General features: G+C 41.8%; 1 pseudogene; it reads left to right on the plus strand.

The window, feature by feature from the left end:
- Nucleotides 1-8,033, plus strand: part of LOC119270124 — an 18,254-nt pseudogene that overhangs the window by 746 nt on the left and 9,475 nt on the right.

Raw genomic sequence — 8,033 nt, forward strand, 5'->3', positions numbered from 1 at the left:
TTTTCTACCGATTGATCTGGGGATTTTGTGTAATTATATGGTGTATTATAGGGGGAAGAATTGTACGAGGATTTGTTGGCGAAGGCATCGCTTCAGCTGCTTGGGAAGGGTCTTCCGCCTCAACTCCGGCACCACGGCTTCAAAATGATGCGGGTTATTCCTCGTTTTCAATTAGCTCGAGTCAGAGGCTGTTCTTGCGTTTTCTTATGCTTTCCCAGTTAGATAGCACTGAATAGAGTCGCAATTCGTATATCCTATTGTCTCCGACCGGGAAGACATCTGTTATCACCCAGCTTTAATCTTTTTTTTAATCGAGACAACAGAGACAACAACATCCAGCAAGACTAGCATTACTAAATATACGTTCCCATTTGTAACAACTCCAGTACCTCTTACAGAAACTTCTTACAAAAATGAACGTAGGTAGTAGTATGTTTGATTCTTTTTCTCTCACACAGGGAGCTGGGCCCAGAGACAGTTAGTAGACGAAGATACAGTTTGTAATAATGCCACTTACTTATTCACTGTGTATGCAATTCTTGTACACGGTCTAGCTTACTTTGGTCACTACTTCATCATGATGCTAGTATGGCTGTTGTGGGATTTGCCTGTAAAATATGTGTCATTTATGGGATTGATTGTTAGATAGGAGTAGTGCATAAGTTGTTACTCTGATCGTACGACTCATCTATAACTCGTGGCATTTTGATATTGGCAGCATCTATTCAGTTCAAGGAGTGCTACAGCTGCTTTAGTGGCAAAGGTTCTTCCTTTTTTGTTATTTGTTTTATTTGTTTCTGTGCCTGTTTTGTGTTCAAATCTCAATGTTATTTCGCAGGCAATTTGGAGTGGTGGAATTTCTCTATTGAATGATTTGCTTTCTCCCGTTACTTATCTATCTAAACCAGGTCCTGACGATGTGAGTTCATCAACATATAAACTTCCAGTTCCTTTCCTTCCCAGCATTCAAGTTATTGTTAATAAGTGTCGCTCTAACTGTTAGGCTGAGTTGGCCGCCTTCATGTTAAAGTGGATTTCAGATTTCAGAGGTAATGATGTTTTCCTTGGTTAATTTCTTTGCAACCATTTCAATTACTAAGGTAAATGAATGTTACTCTCCTTGTTAGGTGGCCTATGTGAAGCAGATTTACCTGATCTAGATGAGTTTCTCACAAATGTCATGCTTTTCCTTTCGTCAGTAAGTTATTTTTCTTACTATGTATTCAACGTTGATAGTTTATCTGGTAAGATATGGCTTCTTAATGTGAATTCTTCTTTGGATATCCCGTTGTAGTTGCTCGAGAAACATTTTGAATCAATTATTGCTGAACGCCCTGACGAGCTCATGGTATCAACTGAAAAGGATGTCTTGACGGTAACATCTTGCTTGCTTGCTGCAAATGCGTATGCGGAGTGGGTTCCAGTGGTTCACCTTGTCAAACATGGTTTAGTTAAAAGGTTTGTTTTCAGAAATTTGAATTTGTTTGTTGGTGTTATCTTTATTTTGATGATGACCATATGATCCTTAATTTAGCAGATGCGAGTCCTTACTTCATCTCAGTAAATTCCAGACATATGCTTTGAAGTTCTTCAAAATTCTGTGCCAAAGGTGTGTATAATATTGGTTTCTCCTTTCTCCTAAGCCAACAACTTCCCCCCCTTCCTTCTGTATTGATTGTGGCTGTGAATGTTTTCTCAGAAGAAGGCCTATTACTGCCGCACAGGATTATGACGATGCAATGGGCCATGTCTTTGAGATCTTGATGAGCATTTCACAAGATTCTTTGACCAAAGATAGAGCATGCTCTGATTTTAGTAGTGAAAGGGAGCTCGACGTTGCCGAGGGTATCTGCGACTGTTTGGTTACTCTGGTTTCATCCAACATGCAATGTATTGTTTCAGATACCATTAAGACCTCCTGTTTCCTTCGACAGGTCAGTGCTCATCTGATAGTATTGTTTGCCTTTCATGGTATCAGTGCTCTTCAAATAGTATTCTTTGCTTATTTTGGTATCTTGTTAAATACTTTAATGCATATTGGTTGGTAATTTGCCCCCTTTTTGAGTTCTAAGTGGCCCTGATGTCTACCTTATGTTTGTGCTTGTAGATGCTGGAATATTACCAACATTACAAGATTGCACTTCATTTTCAGTGCTTACCGTTTTGGCTGGTATATCTCACACAGCTTTACTAAACTATTCTTTCCGTTTGGCAATATTTCTCTACGGCACGCGCCATGCACGTCTTGTGAAATGTCATATCTTGGGAGGGACATATGTCAATTTCATTAACTTATTTTCTTCAAGTAATATCCATACACACACATAGACAATGCACGATAACAAATTCTGTTAATCTCGCAATCTTTCTAGTGAAAGGTATGTACACATGGGTGTGTGTAACGTAAGTATCGTCATGTAAAATATGATGAGTGGATTAATGCAACTCATTAATTAATTAATGATCAACTCTAAAAACTTCCAAAAAAATTGTAGCGGTACATTATTTGTTTCAAGTAAATGCAAGAGAGCTTGCGTTTCATTGCATTGAAAAGAGAGAGTTTGGGCTACAATCCTCCTAGGAGGCAGTTACATAGTTTGAAAACGATTTAGGGGACATCCCAGGTTTGGGGGGTGATGGCTCTAAGCCCTAATGCACCAGCTCCGGTCCAGAGGGCAGCCTCATCCTTGATCTTCGTGAGCAGGCTGGTCACAGATGGGCGTCCTCGGTTGAAAATGCAATCGTTGCGGTGCTTCCATGTCATCCGGAGGACGAGCAGGGTCATGGTGGCAAGGCCCTTGCGCATGGGCTTGGGGGCGAGCTGTCTTGCCGATTGCCACCAGTCATTGAGTGAGTCCTCATGGTCGGGCGGGGTGCAGGGGATCCTCAGCCAGTGCAGCACTTCGTGCCAAATCTGCCGGGTGAAGGGGCATGCGAGGAGTAGGTGGTGCATGGTCTCGGGGGCCTGATCGCAGAGGGTGCAGCGCGCGGGGTGCTGCTGGCCTCGGCGGGCAAGCCGGTCCGCAGTTCAGCACCGAGCTAGTGGAAGAATCTGACGCTCGGCGGCGCCCAGCTCTTCCAGGTAAGCTTCCATACGTCGCAGGTGATAGAGCCGTTGAAAGTGTCGATGTGGGCCGATTTGGTGGAGTAGACACCGCTTGCGCTCCATTTCCAGGTTAGGCAGTCCGGCTCGGTAGAGAGGGTCGTGCGGTCGTACCAAAGAAAAGGGATACCCCCTCCAATATTTTTCTTGATAAAATTTACAAGTTCTAGACCGAGCAATGGGGAGAGTATTAAGTCAATTATTTATCGTCATAAATCAGACGATTATGCGAACAATGATTTGATCGATTCTTGTACACAAAAATTGTTGGTAAAAACAAAGGGAAAACCATGTCACAACATTTGTAAAACGGAACTATAAGTGAAGGTGAAGATATTTAGTTACAACATATATCATATTCATACTATTATTATAGTACTTGCAGTTCTCTAATTTGGTAAAATAAAATTTGCGCCTTTCCAGAGGCTGTACCGCTGCATGCCATATCTCTCTGTCTCCTTTTTGCTACTTGCTAGTACTACCAACGTGAGCATGCCAGAATTTTCTAATCTCTCTCACTCCCTCTCTGTTTTCTTGCTAGTAGTTGCTAGTACTACTCGTGTGAGCATGCCAGAACTTTCTAGACAGAGATGGGAGAATCACGCGTGTGTACAAGCATGTTCAGAGAGGGGCATGCTGCAGCACATTGCCAGGGCCACCGCGAATTCCTGCACCATGGACTGTTTGATTAGTCTATCCAACGGTGTAGTTGTAGCCATGTTGTGCTTCAGCTAAAGATGTTAATTGTGAGCCATCTGATAAGAAAGATCCAGCAGTCCATATGACTTGATGTCCATAGTACAGATTTACGGGAAGTGTTGTCTGACAACGTTTGTCCAATGAGCAAATCATTAGTGCAGCTATCACACTAGTTGCGGATTATGCCCCTGCTTTAGTGTTGTTAAAGATGTTGTAGTGATAGTTTGTAAGTTAGTAGAGTATGCTTAATCCAACACCACTGAAATTTCTTGTGCACCCTAGGTCTATACATATGGTATGCTTGGAAAAATAATTTGAAATAGAGGGAGTAGATGCAACATTATCCTTATGAAATTTATTCCTCATGCAGATGGTGCTAACTAAGGGACCTAAATAATTTTTTTTAGCCTCTGACCCTGCGGATGTTGCTTTTGCATCTGGGACCAATTCAGCAGAAAAGGGCAATATTGGAACAATTTTATTTTTTAGCAATGGTATATGCAGTGTGATTCTGGACGTTTCATTTAAAAGAATGCTCAAGACACCTGGAACCATATTGCCATGCTCGTTAGAGTTATGGAGCGATGAGCTTCATGGAAAGAATGGCTTCATACAGTACCGCTCCAGACTGGTGCGTTTCTTGTTACATCTCATAGCCCTCCTCCAGTTAGTAATCTGTTGCCTACCACTTCATGTTTACTATCTGTTGAAGCTTTCTCAAGTCTTATCATAAGAGTTGCTTATGGTGGTTCTTATGTTTGCTGTCTGCTGAATGTAACGATTTGATTCCTCCACTCAGTTGGATCTCATAAAATATATTGCTTATCGAAGACCAATCCTTGCCGCCAGCAGAGTTGCACAGAGAATTAATAGCGTCACTGGAGATGCAATCACTGTATCAAACCCCCCCAAGGTTGGACCCTTAATTGTTCAGCCAGAGCTTAATTATTTGTCGTGTTTTCTTATAAATTTATTTGTGCTGGTGAAATTGTGCTGACTGCATGAGTATTTTAGGATTTGGCTGCATTTGAAAGTGCACAGCTAGTGCTTAACAGTTAACACGGTTGTCAATGCTATTTTTGATGATTCGGTTGAGAATGGAGAGATCATTCTGGACACACCATTTTCATTGCACAGGATACATGACATATTTGGAGGTCTGCAGATTATTCACTTTTTCTTCTTTTGTGGTAAACGTAGTTCTGTTTTATCATTAACTCACCCTGTGATTGTAAATCAGGTCTACTTACTCAGCTTCTGTCTTTGAAGTGGACGGAACCAAGACTGGCCGTTATCCTTGGACACTACTTGAGTGCGTTTTGCCCTTACCTGAGGCGTCATCCACCTGTAGTTCCCTCAGTTGTGAATAAACTTTTTGAACTATTGTCATCAATCACTGCCAGCTGTCATGTAAGCTCAACACTTTCCTTCCGTCGTGAGGGAAACACAATTATAACCTGTTTAGACTGGTTAATCGAACTTTGTTGGCAGTTTAGACCGTAGTCTACTATTAATCTTATACTCCATGTCCATGAACCTGAAATCACTCTCCCTGATTTTAGTTTGCTGTTCTTTTTTGAAGTAGGGTATTTGCTTCTGGATATTTATTCTACCTGTTTGAGATGTTACCTTGAAAATTTCACAATAATTGAATTTTTAACCAAGGTTGGATGTGTTCTTAGTGGTCAGAGATTTGTGCAACTAACATGCAAGGAGACGGGCATAAATAACTATACCATGTCCTTAACTAGGCTTCAAATCCTGTTTTATAGTGTCCGAGTTCTCTATGAGTTGGCTAACTTACTTTCTTGTTGCTTATTAACATTGTTGTCTAGGATCTTTCAACAGCCCAGAGTGCCCAATCGCAAATATGCTCATGTATCATTCACGTATGCAAAGCTGTTAATAGCACTGCTCTTCCTTCAGATATGAAGGTTAGTTGACCTTGTATTCAGATATAAGCAGACTCGTTTCTGTTATATTTAGCCACATGTGGAGTACCTTGCCAGTTTGATTAGGAAAGTTCTTTATCACTGTTATGCTGTATAGTGTTTACAAGCTAGAGATCGCATACCATATTATCATGTGTTTCTCATTACTCATTAGTACATTTTAAACCACTTTGCATGGTAATTACATGTATACGATATACTTACCTTTTGTTGCATGGTATATGCAACGAGTTCCCTAATTTGCTCTATAAGGGGGTGTTGAAGTAGGGGAGAGAGGCGTGGCGGCTGGGATAGAGAGCTGACCTGTGTTGTTGTATTCTTTTGGGTTAGGGTTTCCTGTACAGGAGGGCAGCCCACATATAGGCTGCTGGGTACATGGGCCAGATGGGCCTTAAGCACACACACACACACACACACACACAGAACATAGAGAAGACACAGCCCAACACTCCCTCCCATGAGGTATGATAGATATCTATCATACCCATCTTCTCACAGCCAAGGTTGCTCGCCCTTGTTCCCAAGCCTTTTGTTAGACAATCGGCGACTTGTTTTCCAGAGCTCACATGAGTTATCTTGATGATTCTTGCATCCAATTTCTCTTTGATAAAGAATCTGTCTATCTCCACATGTTTTGTTCTGTCATGCTGCACTGGATTATTAGCAATGCTGATGGCAGATTTGTTGACACACGAGCATGATAGATATCTTGTCTGAGCGCCTTTAGCTCGAGCAACCCACAACATCTCACTCAGCCCTTGAGGCATTTGCCATCAGCATCCCACACATGATTCAAAGGATCTTGTCTGAGCGCTTTAGCTCGAGCAACCCACACATGATTCAAAGGATCTTGTCTGAGCGCCTTTAGCTCGAGCAACCCACAACATCTCACTCAGCCCTTGAGGCATTGCCCTATACTTAGCTTCTGCAGTTGTTTTTGGTTCTACCGGTTCTTTTTTGCTTCTTCATGACACCAAATTTCCACCAACAAATACACAATAGCCTGAGGTTGATCGTCTATCATCAAGACAGCTAACCCAATCAGCATCACTATAACCATCAATATTCAAATGGCCATTACTCTTGAACCAGAGTCCCATACCAGGGCTGCCCTTTAGATACCTCAGGATTCTATAGACTGCATCAAGGTGTCCATTTCTGGGGTCATGAATATATCTACTTACTGCACTTACCGCATATGTAATATCTGGTCAAGCGTGACATAAGTACAGAAGTCTGCCAACTAATTGTTGACATTTTCTTTGTTACCGGTTCACCAAGCTGTGTTGTCAATTTGTGATTTTGTTCAATGGGAGTTGGAGCTGCTCTACATCCAAGCATTCCCATATGAATCTAAGGTAATACTTCCTCTGAGATAGGGCTATTCCCCCTTTGATCTGGCAACTTCGATACCCAGGAAATATTTTAGCTGACCAAGATGTTCAACTTCAAATGCTTTGCCTAGCATTTATTCAGTTTTCTAATCTCCTCTTCATTGTCTCCTGTTGTTGTGATGTCATCCACATATACTGCAAGAATAGTGATTTATTGCTTGAAATGTTTATAGAAAACCATGTGATCTCCATTGCATTGTTTATACTCCACATTGCAAGTTGCTTGCCTGAACCGGTCAAACCAAGTCCTTGGCGACTGCTTCAAATCGTAGAGAGACTTTCTCAATCTACAAACCATCCTAGCAATCGCAGGTGTAGAAAGTCCTGGAGGAATTTCCATTTACACTTCCTCTTATAGATCTCCATGTAAGAAGGCATTTTTGACATTGAGTTGGTGGAGTGGCCATCCAAAATTAGTTGCACACGAAATCAGAATCCTCACTGTATTCATCTTTGGAACTGGGGCGAATGTTTATGTCAGTCAATACCATAGGTTTGGCTGTACCCTCTAGCTACTAGTCTTGCCTTGCATCGGTCAACTTTACCCTCGGGATTCTGCTCCACTTGCAACTGACTGCCTTCTTCCCTTCTGGAAGATTTGCTAGCTCCCACGTTTTGTTCTTTCTCAGAGCCTCCAACTCTTCCCTCATGGCTTCACACCATTTTGGATCTTGTCTTGCTTCTTTCCAGTCTTTTGGAACAAGCACGGCTTGAAGTGATGCGACAAATGCTCTAAATGAAGGTGATAGAGCTTCATAGGTGACATAATTACTTATGTCATTCTCAAGATTGCCCTTGCTCAAAGTTCTCCTTGCTACTTTCTTCCTGAGAGCAATTGTAGATTAGGTCATGCTTCTTGAGTACTTGAATTCTCATATGCCTCCA

Source organism: Triticum dicoccoides, chromosome 3A (genome assembly GCF_002162155.2).
Source record: "Triticum dicoccoides isolate Atlit2015 ecotype Zavitan chromosome 3A, WEW_v2.0, whole genome shotgun sequence".
NCBI lineage: Eukaryota > Viridiplantae > Streptophyta > Magnoliopsida > Poales > Poaceae > Triticum > Triticum dicoccoides.